Source organism: Aricia agestis, chromosome 4 (genome assembly GCF_905147365.1).
Source record: "Aricia agestis chromosome 4, ilAriAges1.1, whole genome shotgun sequence".
NCBI lineage: Eukaryota > Metazoa > Arthropoda > Insecta > Lepidoptera > Lycaenidae > Aricia > Aricia agestis.
Genome location: NC_056409.1, coordinates 641,002 through 660,768, shown reverse-complemented (window position 1 = coordinate 660,768; position 19,767 = coordinate 641,002). Strand labels below are relative to the sequence as shown.

Sequence of the window (19,767 nt, the reverse complement as noted above, 5' to 3'; positions counted from 1 at the left end):
ACATAATTTGTAGCATAAACTCTTAAAGTTCTAATAATGAAGTGTTTTACCTCACTATCTAAAATACCGAACTTTGTAATCGGCCTTAATAACATATCGAGCGTAAATAATTAGAATCATGTCTATCAATATAGCCATATTATAACATGTATTGATCCAGCCGGCAGCCGCTTCATTGTAAACGATTACACCGTGTAGTGAGGCCATACCTATTGGTATTGTATGAGTACTAACTGCTAGTGAAGTATGAAGCTCGATTCTTGTAATTTACCAATTATTACCTACCGTAATTACCGTATATTTCAATATCAATAAGTGCATAAATCTTTAGTATGTTTATAAGAATTGTACAAGCGTTGACCGAAACTAAAGGACACAGTCAAGTTTGTAGAGAAAGGTGTTGCCCAAGTTTTTTTAATTAAATACTTCCCTAAGGGTGAGGCCAAACGAGCGTAATTTTGTGAGGCGTGAGTCGCAGAATTTCGGTTGGCGGAAATATTCTACTACATTCAGTTTCATAGAAAATTCTTACTTCACACGAGCGTAATTTTGTGCCCTGTAAACGATCACAATGACAAGCGCTTCGAACAAAGCTGTACACTATCAAATTGTTTGACAAACACGTAAAATTTGACAAACAATTAATTATTGAACGTTTACAGGGCATTCGAAAAATACTAATTACGGGGAGAGGCCCCGTAATTAGTATTTTTCCAAAAATACTAGTTTAACTTTTTGCAAACAAACGGCATTCAATCAATGAACCACGTGTAGCTATTGTATTATGCGTAGGTTGTTTACCGCGAAGCCTGCACCGCAAACTGTAATTTAGTAATTAGGGCGGATGGAACAAATTTGATGATGTTCACAATAGCTTGTTGTGTATTGCGATCTAATTAGAGTTTTGTACTTATTTATGACAAACGCGCTCGTTGCCGGCCATTGGTACATAATATAATAATATCTATGGACGCTTCACACCACGTCAGTCTGGCCCCATCCTAAGTACCTGAAGGACTTGTGTTACGGGTACCAGACAAGAAATATATTTAATACTTTTATACTATACATATATTTAAGATTTTTACTATATGAAACACATATTTAATACACATCCATGACCCAGGAACTTTTGAAAATGTTTTGTTTCTTCGGCGGGATTCGAACCCGCGACGCCCGGCTTGCGCTGCCAACACGCCCACCAACTGAGCCACAGACGTCGATATTGGTACATTGGTACAGTTTTTCGGGGTAAAAACTATCCTTTGTCCTTTCTCGGGACTCAAAGTATTAGCATACCAAATTTTATCAAAATCGGACGTTCGTTCGCGGATTCTTGGAAATCTATTGTTATTCTATTGTTCTCGCGGTCGCCGGTGTCCTTCTGGGGGTTGATAGGTTACGAGTGAAGAGGTAACAGATAGACAGACACACTTTCGCAGTTATAATTTAAGTATGGATAATGCTTGTCAGCCTTAACAGCCTATTACATAAAACCGAAAGATTTATTCCTCTAACTCATAGGTTCTCAACGTGGGCGATAACGCCCCCTTGTGGGCGTTTGAGACTTTCGGGGGGCAGTAGAAGACTTAAGGCAGTAGAATTGGGATGGCGCAGATGGGGCGTGGGTAGATTAAAAAATATAGTTTAATAAGACAAAAAAATACATTCAAATCACGTACTAAAGTAAAATAAAAATTAATATCGTTTAATTTTTATTAATGTAGGTATTGTAATCATTTTTATTACGTGTGCACGTATTTTAGCAGGGCGAGCAATGGATTAAAATCATCATTACTAAAAACTATAAATTAAAATGTACCACAATCGAGGTTAAAGTACAGAAATTAACATTAAATAAATTTTAATTTCCAAAAGATACTTAATATTTGTTGAAATTATAATAAAATAAACATAAGTATACAAAACATTAATTAATAATTATTAATCGATGTTTTGTGTATGTGTATAATATAAACTGGCAAGCGAACCGGTTTGGGGCCGCGGTCAACCCCTACCATGAAATTTCAGATTTATTTCACTAAAGTCTAAAATGGCTTATTACGAATGGTTTTTATTATTTCAAGATGAAATAGATTAAATTAAATTATTTTTTGTAATATCTTACATTTAAATAATAATTTAATCGTGGCTGTTTTAAATTCGCGACAGATGGTAATTAAAATTAAGATGGGGGGCTCTAGAAAAAAACATATTCTCAAAGTGGGCGGGGAGCAAAATAAGGTATAGAAACTATGTTCTAACTGATGTTGAGAGTTCATACCTAATTAATATTTTAAATTTTTTGCACAGATATAAGTAAATAATTTTCGGTTTTCGACTCGCTTGACTGGTTTATAAGATCGATTTTAATTTGTTTACTAGTTAAGTAGACGTTAACGATAGCTCGCTGGCATCATAATTCGTACCTAATATTTTTTTTTTGCAACCGCGATAAAATTCCAAGGTAATGTTTTTACGATGCAAATTACTGGGTACGTACACAACGCTAAATTCTGCACCGCTCATCCGAAGTAAGGATTATTTATTAAAGTTATTTTAAATAAAATTATGGATGTTCATATTATGATAATAACTGAATCTTATATCATTAAACGAGCAATTCTTGTATATGTATATGTATACATATATATATATATATATATATATATATATATATATATATATATATATATATATATATATATATATATATATATATATATATATATATATATATGAGAGTTCACTGTGAAAGTAGCAGCGCTGAAAGACGAAAATTTTTTTTCACTTTTGTATGGGCAAGGGCCCGAGCGTCACGAGTTTCCCCATACAAAAGTGAAAAAAAAAATGGTCTTTCAGCGCAGCTACTTTCACAGTGAACTCTCTACAAGGAACGCGTACACACCCTAAAGTTTTATCACTTATTTTTGTTACACCCTGTATAATTAGAATCTCGGAATCGGCTCCAACGATTTTCATGAAATTTAGTATAGTATAGGGGGTTTCGGGGGCGATAAATCGATCTAGCTAGGCATCACTTTTAGAAAATGTCATTTCATTCGTGTTTTATCGAATACCGAGCAAAGCTCGGTCAAATAGCTAGTAATTTAAAAATGTGCACGGTGTGTTAACGACAGACAAGTATTCTGGCAATACTTCTCGACCCAAGTATTCTTGTAATTAAAAAAAGGGAACAACAACTAACATGAGTACCTACTTTAAGAACGGCCTTCTTAGAATTGAGCAAATGTCAGAAAAGGATAAATAAACCTAAACTGACAAGACTCTCCAACCGAAAAGCAAGTTGCATTTTGGGAGTGTCGGCAGAAGTTGGAAACGAAATATAGTTTACATAAATTTACGCCGCGTGTTAAAAAGAGGAGATAATATTACTTCTAATTATAGAAGCGAATTTACCTATTTTTACACATTACAAAAAGTTGCGATTCAACAAAGCTTTCTGGAGAACTTGATTGCAGTGTGAACAATGCTCGTAGAGGTTACACACCTCCGGTCTATCTATTAATTATTATTATTTACGTACCTATCTAATATATTAAAACTTGTTATCTATGACATTGATCGCAGGACAGAGCGAAACATCGTACAGCCAATAGCCATATTAGGCTGCCTTCACATTACGTCGCAAGCAGTGCGGCGCCGCGCGGCAGCAGTCCCACTGCTTGCGACGTAATCTGAGGGCGCTCTTACGGTCAATTCAGACCGCAACGCGACGCGTAGATGCAATTCTAAAGTATGGATTTGACAGATTTCAATTGCGTCAGACGTCTTGCGAATCTGTCAAATCCATACTAATTTAGAAATGCATATCTACGCGTCGCGCTGCGGTCAGAATCAACTCGGGTTGATTCTGACCGGAACGCAACGCGGAACGCGCAAAAGATTCATTTCTAAATATATATGGATTTGACAGAATCGCAAGACGTCTCACGCAATTGAAATCAGTCATGTCCATACAAATTTTTGCCGCGCCGCGCCTCGCCTCGCCTCGTCGCGTTGCGGTCTGAATTGACCGTAGTCAATTTGGTCTTTTTGGGTACTACGTAGTCGGGAGCCGCAGGGCGTCGCGTCAAATCTCACAATATGTGTATGACATCACGCTACATCTCACACAGGTTTGTAACAGCAGGACGTTCATATTCCATGAAGGCTTAATGAAAAAATATATATATAATATTATAATAATATTATATCAATCAATGTTCCGAGAATTAGCAATATAAATTACTAGATGTTCCGCGCGGCTTCGCCCGCGTAAATTAGGAATTTCACAGAAACCGTACATTTTCGAATAAAAATAGCTATAAATACACCTTTCACGTGGTCTACTCTATATAAGTGCCAAATATTGCTCCAGTAGTTCGTGAGATAATAAACCCTTTCTAATATTTTCCCGTTTTTACCACATTTTCCTGAGTTTCTTCGGTCGTATTAGTCTTAGCGTGATAATATAATATAATATAGCCTATAGCCTTACTCGATAAATGAGATATCTAACACTGAAATAACTTTTTAAATCGGACCTGTAGTTTCTGAGATTAGCGCATTCAAGCAAACATACTCTTCGGGCTTATAATATTAAGTATAGATTTTTTTTAATTATCGCTTGACAAACTCGAGCCGCGATCTAAAAGACTATGAAAAGGCTCATAATCATGGGACGATGCATGGTATAATATGGTAGTGATGATGATGATGATGAATGTAATTTGCATAGTAGCATATGCTTTTCGTTTTTAGAACAACGCCGAAACTCCCAAACTCGTATCTATAAAGAATCAGGAGTTCTGTCAGCACCTTCCGAACCACGGTATACCAGGTATACCTCGGTGCAAAATCTTACTTGTTTGTAGCATATGCTTAGAATACGTCTCACGAAACCGAAGTCACCACATGTTTCCCCATAAATTTTGAGGAGTTCCCTCGATTACTTATGGATGCTTCATCAGATCACCACTTTTGTGAATATAATACCAAATTAGGATGATACCCTACATACCAAAAGAAAATTTTTGAAAATCGGTTAACAAACGGCGGAGTAATCGTTGAACATAAGAAAACGAACATAACACCTCCCCCATTTTGAATCCCCCATAATCACAAAAAAATTGTCCTTTTAGCGCTGTTACTTTTTCAGTGAACTCTTTATTATTTATATAAGGGACACATACACAGTACATCACCCCACAAGTGATAATACCCAAAAGTATTATCACTTAGTTTTGTTACTCCCTGTATAATAATACAGAATGCAACAAAACAAAGTTTAAAACAAAACAGAAATATACATCCCATCCAAACATTTCTTGTAAAATGTAGCCGAGATGACCACATAAAGTTTATCCTGTGAAAAAGATATGAGATCTCATGTATATTCTACACGGCCTAATCTACCGACCCTAACTTCAACAAATTCTACATACAAGTAAATAATATGTATGTATGGCTTCGCCGTTTAGCTACCGTCATGAAGGTGAAGCGAATATTTAGTTTCTGATCTGAAGTTAGTAACGAAACAGCCGAGCTTGTTTAAGTTATGGTCAGTAGATTTAGGCCGTGTAGATTCAGAAGCTTGGCTCTACTTGAGATCTCATATCTTTATCTCAGGGTAGACCTTAATATGTGGTCGTCTAGGCTACATTTTACAAGAAATTTCAGTTTTTCAGTTTTTTTAGGGTTCCGTAGTCAACCTTGTTGACTACGGAACTCTTATAGTTTCGGTCTGTCCATCCGTCTGTCTGTCCATCTGTCCATCTGTCTGTCCGCGGTTTTGCTCAGAGACTATAGGACGTACAAAGCAGTAATTTGGCATCAATGAACATATTATTGATGCCGACAAAATGATACTTACATGAAATAAAAAAAAAAAAAATTATGGTGCCTTCCCTGACATATCAAGTGGGGAGGAATTTTCGCGTCCACCCCATCGTGAGGGGTGTCATTAGATATGTTTTTTAGAAATATAATGAATATTCATAGATCATTTTCCGATTTAGGGATCTGTTTGTGAAATATTAAGTTTTAAAGTGAAAGAAAAATCAGCTGTACGATTGCTTCTGGAAATCTGAAAAAATTCACGGGATTAGGAAATATGCTAAATTTAAAAGGAAAACTATCACGGCTAAGAAGACTTCACAAGTTATTGAGATATAGACTATAGTCGATCAACTAAAAAAATGTATTCGGCGAAGTATAAAAGAACTTTTCGTTTAAATTCATTTGAACACAACTGAGATGATGTTGTTAGTAGTGTAAAACACGTTATAAAATATGTACATTCATTGACACATACAAAAATTATCAAAAACTAGCGGTTCTACGGAACCCTAATATATTGCGCGTGGCCCGACACGCACTTGGCCGGTTTTGTTTTTTGGTTCTTGTAAGTACTTAATAACATAACATAATAATAATAACATAACAACATATCTATGGACGCTTCACACCACGTCAGTCTGGCCCCGTGGTAAGTACCTGAAGGACTTGTGTTACAGGTACCAGACAACGGAAATATATTTACTTTTATACTATACATAATATACTTCAGATTTTTGTTATATGATACACATATTTAATACACATCCATGGACCATGACCCAGGAACTTTGAAAACTTTTGGATTCGAACCCGCAACCCCCGGCTTGAGCTACCAACAGCCCATAAACTGAGCCACAGAGGACTTATTAATAGGTTTTTTAGATTCTGTCTGTAATTCCCATGTAAACTCTTATGTCCCAATTCATAAAATTGTATTATAAGGTTATGACTTTATAAGTTTACGAGCTTTTGCCCGCGGCTTCGCTCGCGTTAAGAAGTATTATTATATACAAATTTCATCCCCTATTTGAACCCCTTGGGGTTGGAATTTATCAAAATCCTTTCTTAGGGGATGCCTACGTCATAACATCTTCCTGCATGCCAAATTTCAGCCCGATCCGTCCAGTGGTTTGGGATGTGCGTTGATAGATCACTATGTCAATCAGTCAGTCAGTCACCTACTTTATACTAGTTATATTACCTACACCAAATTTCAGCTTCCTAGCACTTCAGGAAGTAGCCAAACATTTCGATCGAGTCAGTGACGAAATCGGTGTATTTTAAATATCAATAAAATCTAAAGTATTAAAACTATTCAATTGAGACTTTGTATGTTGTATAATAAGTCTATTATTGACATCATAATATTATCCTGAGAATATGAACTATCTGGTACATCGGAAACCAACTCTATGAGGGTTCAAAAAAAAAACGACGAAACACTTTGAGAAAAGGCAGGTAGCGCCTTTGTGCTTCGTTTGGCTCGTCTCGGCGGATAACAATTCTTACACATTGCTATTTATTGTTGCGATTACGAGTATTTACCATCTTTTACGTCAACAATATTTCATTAATACTGCAGCCAGCAGAGAAACGTTTTCCATCTTTTATGGTGCTCCCTCATTGGGAGTATTCGCTTGCAATGTAACGTTGCAGAGTCGAGCATTACATCAGTGAGGGAGGAGAGCCGAGTATTACAAATTACAATGCGCACCTTCATGGGCGTACCGAGGGGTGGCAGGGGGGGCAGCGGCCCCCCCTGGATCATGTTGACATCTCTACTAAGTATATTATCTAGTACTTTTATCAATAAAAATAAAAAAAAAGAAAACGAATTTTTGCCATTTGTTTGCAACTAAAAATTATTAATTTTGTATTCTTTATAAACACCTTATAAAAAAATCTGATTTGCCCCCCCCCCCCCCCCCCCTCCCCCCCCCACCCTCCTGGCCAAGAACCTGGGTAGTTTGCCCCCCCCCCCCCCCCCCCCCGGTCCAGAATCTGGGTAATTTGCCCCACCCCTGACCCAGAACCTGGGTACGCCCATGCACCTTGTAATGATACAGTGTGTAATATCTTGATACAACTAATTGTAATATCAATCTGCAATTATGGAATCAACTAGCTATGGAATGCTCAAAGTCGAATGTTACATTACACGGTACACGCAAATGCTCGTCAGTCAGGGAGGTATGTTTGTAATGTAATGCTCAAAAACGAATCTATAATGTTACATTACTTGTGAATGCTCCCGGTGAGGGAGCATCTTTTCGTATACAAAAGGTAGGTGATGTTATATGTGGGTATAGACTATAGACTGTAGGTATATGAACACAATCTGAACAAAAAAAATAGTGCCAATAGCTGAAACTTGATAGTAATGAAGAGTGTGGCGATAATGTCCCCGATTGATGAAAAAAACCGGTGGCAGCGCGGGACCCTGACACAATGTTCCGATTTGATCGCATAAATTGTATTCAAAACGTTCTCGTAACCTGTTCCATGCGGTAATGCGCGGCGGCCTGCGTCAGACTGTATTGAAATGATGCTGATTGTTGCTATCGCGTTGAGCGGTCGTTTTTTACAATAATGTTTTCAAAACAGAGCCCTTTTTCAGAATACTTATTCAAGTAAAAATAAAAGGCAACTATATTATTGAAGACATGAGTAAAGGAAGCAGGTAAGGAGCAGTTTAAAAATTTGCCGTTTACTGAGACCGGGGAAAATGATTTGAAATTAAAAAATGTGTGGATTTATGTATAGCCAGATATTTAGCCAGATAAAAGATATAAGGTTTATTTAAATTATAAGGAAAAAAATTGGCCAAGTGCGAGTTGGACTCACGCACAAAGAATTCCGTACCTACCATTAATATAGCAAAAATAGGTAAAAGAAATGATATTTTGTATGGGACCTTAATTATGAATTTATCACAGAATAGATAATAGTACAAGTAATTTTATTTAAATATTATTATTAATTATTACAGTCCAAATACAACTGAGTATTTTGTGAACATTTTAAGGGCTTGCCTTTTGCCATGTTATTAATATCGATTGAAATAGCAAAAAAATACGTCTTCTGTATATATAAAACTCAAAGGTGACTGACTGATTGACATAGTGATCTATCAACGCACAGCCCAAACCACTGGACGGATCGGGCTGAAATTTGGCATGCAGGTAGATGTTATAACGTAGGCATCTGCTAAGAAAGGATTTTGATAAATTCCAACCCCAAGGGGTTCAAATAGGGGATGAAAGTTTGTATTAATAATACTTATTAACGCGAGCGAAGCCGCGGGCAAAAGCTCGTTTTTTTTTAATGAAAGAAGGGGGCAAACGAGCAAACGGGTCACCTGATAGAAAGCAACTTCCGTCGCCCATGGACACTCGCAGCATCAGACGAGCTGCAGGTGCGTTGCCGGCCTTTTAAGAGGGAATAGGGTAATAGGGGAGGGTAGGGATGGGAAGGGAAGGGAATAGGGGAGGATAAGAAAGGGAATTGGGCCTCCGGTAAACTCACTCACTCAGCGAAACACAGCGCAAGCGCTGTTTCACGCCGGTTTTCTGTGAGAACGTGGTATTTCTCCGGTCGAACCGGCCCATTCGTGCCGAAGCATGGCTCTCCACGTAAAATCGTGCTCCACAATCCACATCGTTTGTTATAATATGGTAATTTGTTGTTATAACGGCAACAGATATTCACAATCTGTGAAAATTTCAGAAATCTAGCTAAAGCGGTTCTTGAGATACAGTCTGGAGACAGACAGACAGACGGACAGACATCAAAGTCTTAGTAATAGGGTTCTGTTTTTACCCTTTGAGTACGGAACCCTAAAAATGAGTAATTGTCCTGATGTCATAAAAATTATGTTTGTTATCTTGTTTTTTCACTCATATCTTTAATTATTAAGACAACTCAGAAGTGTAGGCAAATAAAACATTCCTTTATTTGAATTTCAGTGTTAGATAGCCCATTTCACAATGATTCATAACTTAACATAAATAAAGGGGATAGATTTAATGGGTATGTATGTGGGTAGGGACTTATTAATAATAAAACTTTTGTGGACTAATTTGTTTGTGAAATATTTAATTTACGCGAGCGGAGCCGCGCGGAACGTATAGTATTAAATAAACATTTAAATATAAATTAAGACAAACCGATCAACCTACAAAAGAAACCCATTATGGAAAACCAGCTCATTAAAATGACGTAAAAACTATAATTATTTATCCCATGTGATGATTTTTAATTTACGATGCGAAGTATGTAATTTTTTCGAATGAGGTATAAATTATAATGTGCTGAGTGCCGAGTGCTGACGTCACGTCGTTATCCGACCTGTGCTCGTAAACCAGCCGTTAAAAGTATCATAATAACCGACTACAAATATATATTATACATGTATTACATTAAGTCATCTTTATTTTAGCCAATATTCAGATCACTTCAGGAGACTGCGCGTACACGGTGACCCGCACTTGTTCTCCGCAGTCTGATATTTTTTTATTTTATTTCATTTAACTATTTGTTGCACATACAAATTATTATTTAAGTACATGAAAAATGAAAATATATTATACAACCGAACGTATTACCTTCTCCTTTTTGGAAGTTGGTTAAGAATATAAGTAGGTACATAGAAAGTTGACAAAACAGGTTGATATTACAATATTAATTTACTATTGTGAAAATATTAGCGTTCTTGTTCTGTAGATCGGCAGATACTAAGAACTACGTCCTTATTTCGAAAGCAAAAATATCTACTGAAGCCCTAAAGAGCTATCGCCGCGGGAGTAGAGGTGGCAGTAGCAAACACAATCTAAGCCGATCCAACTGCATTCGAGTAAAAAAACCTGTATGGTATCGAGATGGAGATACAAGATAGCTAGATAGGCAATTGAAAGGAAGAGCCGCGGTCCTTGAGTGCGGTTCCCACGCCGGCGGCGACTCTCGCAACAGTTCACACTAAATACCTGCTGTTCGGTGATTGTTTACATAAACCACAGTCTTGTAAGACTAATTTGGTATGGCTAAAACTTGGTGCCCTTATGATGGTGGACCCCTTATGAGGTAGACTGGCCGGTCGGTGTCCCGTGTTAGATCCGGGGCACTCTCCGTTCAACAGCTGATAGTAAACCGCAGGTTGTTTCGTGGGTACGGCTTAAACATGGCTCGGCTAGTATAGCAAGTATAAGGTTAGGTAGGTGTTGCTAAGCCTGTTGGCTGTTGTATTATAATTTATAATGTATAACGTTACCTGTGTATATTATCTGAAGGACGACAGCAAAATATTTACATAAATATGATACAATCAGCAAAAATTTACACATGATTTTTGTTTTTGATTTTTATGTTTAACTTGAGTCTCGAGTCTTGCGTCTTAACTAACTCTTGAGCCTTATATTTAAAAATTATCGAGCGGCCCGCCCACACGGGGTCGTTAGACTTTACGATTTACGAAGTGATATTTTTAATAAAGGTAATTTATTAAACGAAGCAAAAAATAATAAGTTTGCTTTTAAACTGCTGAAGTTATCGAAAGTAGTGGGTCAACGACCGCAGAGTTGACATAACACATCATATTTGTAAATGAAAAATAATTATTATTGTAATAGATTAAAAGACAACTTCAATAAAACATGATGACAGGTTTTAATCGATGTCTAACTGCTATACTAGCTGTAAATTACTATTCTATGATGGTATCTACAAAAATACACGAATACATTAAAATTTAATTGGATTTTTTACCATATTATACCTTGTTAATATACCTACTTGAACTTGATTAATATAATTATATAAAAAACGTGATTTTCTTCCTCGCGTCATTTCCTTACGTGATTACTCCTGAGTCCTGACTCCTGGCTCATACGGTTCACATTAAACAAATATATTATAATGTTTATGATTTGCCTAAATAGCACAATCAAATTTATTGAATGGACCCGTGTACTACATAACATGTAATAAAGTGCGTTAACGCTTTGGAGTTAAGGTTAAATTTGTCATGTTCAGTTTTATTAATTCGCTTCGATGCGCTTCGACCACAGAAATGGATATAGTCATTTTCTGTGGCTTCGACTCTGCGCTAGTATAAATTGACCCTTATATTATAGAATTAGTGTGCGAGAAGGAACCGAATTCAAAACGATTGAAGTATGGGAGTTACGTATCCTAAGTTTTTATTATTCGTAGGTTGTGACCAGTGCCGTAAACAGTATTTTTTGCGCCCTGTGCGAGCTTCTACAACTGCGCCTTTGCTTTTTTGGATATTATATTACCCAAAGCAATGTATAGGTCTATTTTACTGTTGGAATCGTGCTCTAGGGGCGCAGCGGGAACTGTTATCGGGAGCAAACCGAAAAAATAAAACTCCTGGCTGGTTTGGCCATTATTGCGCCCCGCCAGAGTCTACGCCCTGTGCTTGGGCACCGGTGGCACCGCCCTATTTACGGCACTGGTTGTGATGTACGAATTGATTAATAATAATATTACGTTCGCGAGTTCATATGACGTACCTACACAATACTAAGAAATATAAAAAGATCTAAGAGATTATCTTACTCGTGTTTGAAATCAAAGGACATTAAAAATAATAATTAATAATATTAGAAAAAATAAGGAAACTTTATTCGTTTAAATGCAAATTAAGTTTTTTGCGTTGTTAATGACGTGTCTTTAGAGTTTAATTCATCGAGGTATTTAAATAGTATTTCATCCCTTTAATTTATGTCTTTTATTAATAACTATTTTATTAATAAAATATACATATAATTATTATATTGCTAGAAAACTATTAATAAAAGACGTAAGTACAGAATCGAGTAAACTGTTCCAAATTTCGAGTAAATCGCGTTTAAAGTTTTGAAAAATCTTTTTATAATTTTTAATCACAAATCAAGTACTATTTAGCTTTTGTTTTTAAATAATAATTGTTAACTACATTGTTTCTTACTTCTTTCATAAAACGGGACTTTTTCTAAAGCTGCAGAATACACTTGGACAGAGTGAACTTTGATGTTACTTTGATAGATATTATTCGTATCACTTATTATTATATAGGTTCCAGGCACGGGAGCGAGTGTACGTTTTTTTTGATGCGCAGGGGAAATCCATCATGGGTGCCCCGGGTTGGGGCTGTGCCTCAGAGCTGAAGCACCCGGGGTGCGGGTATGGGAGACTCTTACCTACTAAATCACCTGTGGTTTGCCTTCAGCCGTATACGGAGGGATGTCCTGGACCTGTCTAACATAGGACTCCCTCCACAACCGGCCGGTCTACCTCACAAGGGCCGGACAAGGGAACGCTTAGGCAAACTGAAGCGTTCACGGGAGTGATAGCTATCCAAGTTACATCCTCCAACTGCACTTTGTGCCAAAGCAGCCAGACCTTAGTTCTACGAACTTGTTTTGTTTGTCGAACTCGAGTATTGCGTAAATGCCCTACATTTATGTTTATTAACAAGTAATATTCGCTGATTCGAATATGTGACATAGTCGTAAGTCGCGCAGTTCCGATGCCGTGACGCAACAGCAGCTGCAGGTAATAATATAGCACTGTTGTAATAATTGCTCAGACAACCACCGCCGACGTCAGTATTGCAGCCTTATGGCCTTTGATTTTTATGCAAGTGCGTGTCAACTGCCATTAATAATATATAAATCACTATTAAAATATTTTAAGAAAACAACCACCTTGTTTTTGGCAGTCGGTCAAAAAATTAAAGCCGACCGGAATAAAGTTCTTTGAACCCAGCGCCCAGTATATATAATAATTAATAAATAATTAGAAGTTAGGTAAGTGCTAAAAAAGTCGTGAATAATAATAATTTAAGTATTAGGTACATAATATGAATTAAGAGCTAGATCTCTTTTTAAAAAAATGTCCAGGCGAGTTATCAAAATACAGTAGAAAATCGATTATCCGGCGCTCAGTCATGGGGACTCGCGATTATCCAGACTGCCGTCGGAAAACTTAAACCTTAGTAATTATTATTGACTTTGTGTTATTTTTAAATAGCATAGCATCGAACCCGATTTTCTTCATACATTCGATTATCTCCGAATATTATATCCGAATGCCTAACAAAAATAATAATTAGTCCTGTCTATCGATATCCTACTGTAAATATATACTTTGTTTTACTAATTCTAAGATAAAACAGTTAGTAACATTAGTTTTATTAGGATTTGAATTAAAAAACACAACATCATATTGAATTCGTGTAGGTATTGTTTCGACCACAGACTATAGACGGTTTCGACCGTCATCAACATAATACATTACTACTCTTATTTTCCTTCATAAAAAAGACAATATAAAAATAATAAAAATAAGTAACAAGTTTAACACGACCACGAGTAATGGCTAGTTTATACGTATTAAGTTGATAAGTAGTTAAAGTCAGCTCAAAGTGGCCACCTTAACTTTCAATAAAAAAAAAACGAAATATTTTATATTTAAAAATAAAAAATGCACTACCAGATCACGGATTCTGCTATGTACAATTAATATTAACCCAAATCCTCAAAATATTAGCTCATAATTCACATTTTACGACAACCTGTCAAAAAACCGCTTCGCCCGAGGGCCCGCCTAAAGCGGCCATAAGGGTATGGGCAACGTAGCCAGCCCAAATGTTCATACGAAAAGGAATTCTTTTCTTATATATAAATGTATTTTTTGATAAAATGAATGCTAAATATGTAGGAAAAAAAGGTATTTATTAAAAATAAATAAACAAGTGGTATGAAGTTGGTCTCACTCTCCAAAATATCATAACTATTCTTTAAACTGCTATCTATATCGCTTCAGAGTTTACAGCTTCAGTCTTAAATGTATTTCTTTTTCAAATGTCTCCTTAACGTATTGCGATGTAGAATATTTTTTTAGCCCGATTTTATTGAACATCTTGCTCGCGCCATCGTAGTATCTTTTATCTACCATGACCCCGGGTTAGTTTTCCTTTTACAGTTTGTTCACCATCTAAAAAATATTCATAAGTATAAAATTATCATTTAACTCAGCGATCAATTGGCCACTATGCCCGGTCCACTTTGCCTTTTGGCAACCGTTCTGTTTTAAACATGATCTTCTTTCGCATTTTTATCATACTCCAGAATAAAAACAACATAGATAAAGCTAAATAGATAAGCAACAACACCGGGACAATAGAAGCATTAAAATATACAAGAACCTTGCATTTTTTTAAATAAAACGTGCAATTCTAATATTTTTGTCGCTACAAGCTCGCGCCTTCCCCAACCGCTACCGCAGCATTGCGCGGGGCGGGGCGAGATGTTCACTATGCGCCATGGCAGCAACGTCACTCTGCCTTTATAAATAACAGAAATATTAAGCGGGGCCGCTTTACCTTCTATGGCCGCGTTGAGCTGGGCTCCCCTAATTTTTTAAATCATGATAAGTATGAAAGTTGGAACATAATTTACGCGACGAAATTCTGCGACTCACTCACAAAATGACGCTCGTTTGGCTTCGCCTATAAGCACGAAGTAGGAGCCTCGTCCGCGTTGAACTCGTATCTACGTACCGCGGCGGCCGACACTCACCTGTGACTTATGAAGGCTTCTCGGACTTCCTCCATCTATCTACAGACTACAAGATGTAACAAAACTATGTGATTATACTTAAGAGTAACTATTTTTTACTTTTGTTTGGGAAAATTTATGACGCTCGGGCGCTTGCATATACTGCAATGCAATGCTTGCATACTGCAAGCGCTGCTACTTTCACAGTAAACTCTATACAAGGGACACATACAAACTCTGAAGTTTAATAATAATAATAATATCTATGGACGCTTTACACCACGTCAGTCTGGCCCCGTGCTAAGTACCTGAAGGACTTATGTTACGGCCTACGGATACCAGACAACGGAAATATATTTAATACTTTTATACTATACATATATTTAAGATTTTTATTATATAATACTCATATTTAATACACATTCATGACCCAGGAACTTTGAAAACTTTTTGTTCCGTCGTCGGCGGGATTCGAACCCGCGACCCCCGGTTAGAGCTACCGACAGCCCACCCACTGAGCCACAGAGGTCGTCGTTATCAATTAGTTTTGTTACACCTTGTAGATTATAATTTATAACAGCTTGGAAGATTTTTTCCTGATGATCAAATTCGAGATTGTACAATAACAATAAAAATAGGAGGTGTTGTTTTTATAACAAAATGAAGGTCGAAATCTATAAAAACGCATAATTTAGATACAAAATTAGGTATTGTATAAAAATAATACATAATATAAAATTTGCATCTTCCCAAGGCTCTCGGCTGTGGTTTTATATACTTAATTAGCGGAGACAGTACTAATTGTACTTTGTTTGCATTCATTAAAACTAGCTGGTGCCCGCGACTTCGTCCGCGTTAGCATAGTAGATCACGTCCCAATTATTATTTTTCAAAAATATTCAATGTACAGTCTGTCAAAAAAGTCATGAAATTAAAAAGTGGCAACATCGTAGTGTCATCCCTTTTTTCTTAGATTGATTTGAAAGAGATGACACTACGATGTTGCCACTTTTTAATTTCATGACTTTTTTGACAGACTGTACAGAATTGAGTTGCCTACGATTTTATTGTATGTACTCTTATGTACTTATAGATGTGTTTTATTTACAACTAGACGACGCCTGCAACTTCGTTGCCCTAAAACTCGTGTATGACGCCGCACGCACGCGGAAAACCGTTCATTTTTTCATTATAAAAAGTATCCTATGTCATTTCCCGGGACTGAAAGTATCTCCATACCAAATATAATATCAGGAAAAATTGATTCAGCGGTTCGGACGTGAAGAGGACAGAGATACGTACTTCCGCATTTATAACATTAGTATGTATAGATTATTAAGTAAAGTAACTCTAAATATAAGATATTTGATCTTTAGCCGACCGCTTCGAGACCTAGCCCGGTGAGAGAGACTGACGTAATAAACTCGGCCGGGCCACATTTTGGTGTTGATCAACAGAGCCGGCGCTCGGTGCCCGACGCCCGTGCACTCACAGGACAGAGCCTTCCTTCAAGGCTTCACTTTCATTTACGTCGCGACTCTTGCGAGTATGAGCTTTTACTTAGGTATTAATCCAAGCACAAACATTTTGCGAAGTTTTCGTAACGTTATCGAATTAAAATTGCCGCATGTCTTCCATACTTTCAAAAATATATTATTTGAAAATTTGCGATTATAAAAGACCCTCATGGTAGATACGACATAAAATTTGAGACGGAGTTCAGATTGGGTTTGCTAAAATCTTAAAATTCGTTGAATAATAATACCAACATATTATACCGAAAGAAACTTGTGTTTTATCTTCAAAAATATCAGCAGTTGTCTTGTCTTTCGACATCTGTAGGTATCAGTATTTAATAAATAAGATGTAATTATTATTGCAATCCTAAGGTAAAGTCCTCAAACACGCAGACTCGGAAACAGACAAAATATATTTAAATGCACTTACATTGCCAAAACTCCGAGTTATATTCCGGCACTTCACAATGTATAGAACCTCACAAACACTAGGTACTCGATCCCGAATATGTATATGACTGTCGACGACGAGAACGGCGTGCACGCACCACGACCAGCGGACACTCACTGACTGCTGCCGCCGATGGAGGACTGTCTACAGTCTGCAGTGTCTGCACTCAGCTGATCCTCGCTTAATTATTTTTGCCCGAGCTAAACATTGAATGACAATTTATACCTACATAATTTATTTACTCGTCTGGTTTCCTCCAAATGATTTTTATGCCTCGTCCATAAAAAATACGAAACTACATACGGTTATAGCCTATAGGTCAATCGTTTAGACTTTAGAAATGACGTGGAGTTCCAAAATTACATATTTCCTTAATGAATCTATCATTCTGTCTGCAACTCCGTAGAAAGTAATAATTTACATAGTGGACAAACAGCGCTGTAATACGGCGTCGAATAGCACTGCGTAGTATTTTGGGAAATGTATGCTGTGGAAGTTCAGAAGATGAAGGAATCCCTTCTTGTTTTAGGCAGCGAATATTGATCCCTTTATAAGAAGAGCCTAAGCTAGGATAAGATGCTCGAGGACTATTGTCCTCGACCCCCGTCATGTCACGTCCTCGGGCCTCCTATTGAAGGTCCACGAGGACGTGACATGACGGGGTTCATGCTACATGTGACATGACCCCTAAAAAGTAAAATCGACAGCCGGACCCCAGAGGCCATAGGAAGCCTCGGGTCTAATAAGCAGCTTAAAGGACTTAGGAGGCTAAGGGCCTGTTTCACCACTTCCTGATAAGGCTATCCATCACTTAACTTGATAGATGAAGTATGGAGAATCTGTGAATTGCCTAGTCAGCACTTTATCAGAGAGTGGTGAAACAGGCCCTAAGTGTAGCAAAAAATGCAATAAAATAACAATAACAACTTATTTTTGCCTCACCTAGATGTCCTAAAAGCCATAGCCCCATGAAGGTATAATTCTATTGGCCTTATATTTTGACAGTTGATAATGTTACTCTTTCTTACTAACGATGCAGTAAGTTGAGAGTGAAAGAGAAAGCTCATATCGGTGTATAAACGTCAAAAGCCTGTAATGTTATGTCCGACCGAGTAGAACATAACAAAGGAGTCGGTCTGCATATTTCATATTTTAAAAGTACTAATAAAAGTGTTTAGTGAACGTTAAATGCAATATCTTGTTGGGTTTTGTGGTTCCGCTAAATAATAAACCATAAAACGGCCAAGGAATGCCTCAAACACGTGGATTTAAGATAGCATACGTAAGTTTTCAACAACGTTTTTTGGGCTTATCAATTGGTATTTTTTGTAAGTTAAAAAGAAAATTTATAAATGTAATAATCGCTTAATCATGCTGTTTATGCCATTAGTGATAAAAATGTCACATCAAGTAATAATTTGGCTACAAATATGGCATAGATTTTTACGTGTGCTTTAGGGATGCACCTTGCTTGAAGTATAAATTTATATCGATACAAATATTGTCATGGACTAAATGTTTTTTTTTCAGGATTTGAAAATGCTTCAAAATGACGACGAACGACGAAATATTTAGAGGCAAGTTTCATGCAAGTTTTTAATCCTTACTCCCTTATGAAGGCATCACAATATTGGGATTATCATTTCAAACGTAAGTTTGGAACAATGATTTTATTGAAATCAAAAAGTTCTAACGGAGAGTAAAATGATCAACAGCTCTTACACCTCCCCCCTGTAAGTACCCAAATCGTTACTTGGATTTACTTTTTGGAATTTTATCCTGGCATTACTCTTTTTCAATAAATACCAGACACAATAGATATTCAGTTGTTATGCGGCACCTGGGTTCCGCTTGGGGCTTGATGGGTTAAGTATGGAAAACATACATAAAGCATATTGCCCCGTATACAATACTATAATATGTATATATTATATAGTATTAAGTATGCAAATTGCGAATCGAGGTGCATACACGTGACCGTAGACCTAGCACATAAAATGACGGAAAACGTCACACCCCCATTCTCCACGCGTGTCACCGACGCCGGCCGTGGGCCGAGCAGTGAGCACACACAATGCGGAGGATTCGCCGTGAAACGGCTATACAAATATTGACGGCTGACGAGTGCGAGGTCTCCGCAGCCGCTGCTGGTGTTGACGTCAGGTCGGCGCTAGCAACGACGCGACGTGTTCATTAGTGAGGACGACCGGTAGTCTTCGCCGATTGTATCGGGAGGTTTTTATGCCACTTGAAGTCATTTTCCGCCAGTGTTTTTGCTCGTGGGAAATATTATTTAATATTCCGCCGAACCACAAGGATAATAATTATTTAGTTAGTCTATGATTTATTTTTTGCGCTGCCGCTTTAACTTATTAAACTACGTTTGAATATCCCTGAC

General features: G+C 37.1%; 1 protein-coding gene across 2 annotated transcripts in view; it reads right to left on the bottom strand.

Moving 5' to 3' along the window:
* Nucleotides 1-17,492, bottom strand: part of LOC121726391 — a 68,423-nt gene extending 50,931 nt beyond the window's left edge. For both annotated transcript variants that reach the window (XM_042113737.1, XM_042113738.1), the window contains exon 1: nucleotides 17,349-17,492. The gene's annotated coding sequence lies outside the window, so the exon portion shown is untranslated. The remainder of the gene's footprint in view (nucleotides 1-17,348) is intronic.
* Between the last annotated feature and the right edge of the window lie 2,275 nt (nucleotides 17,493-19,767).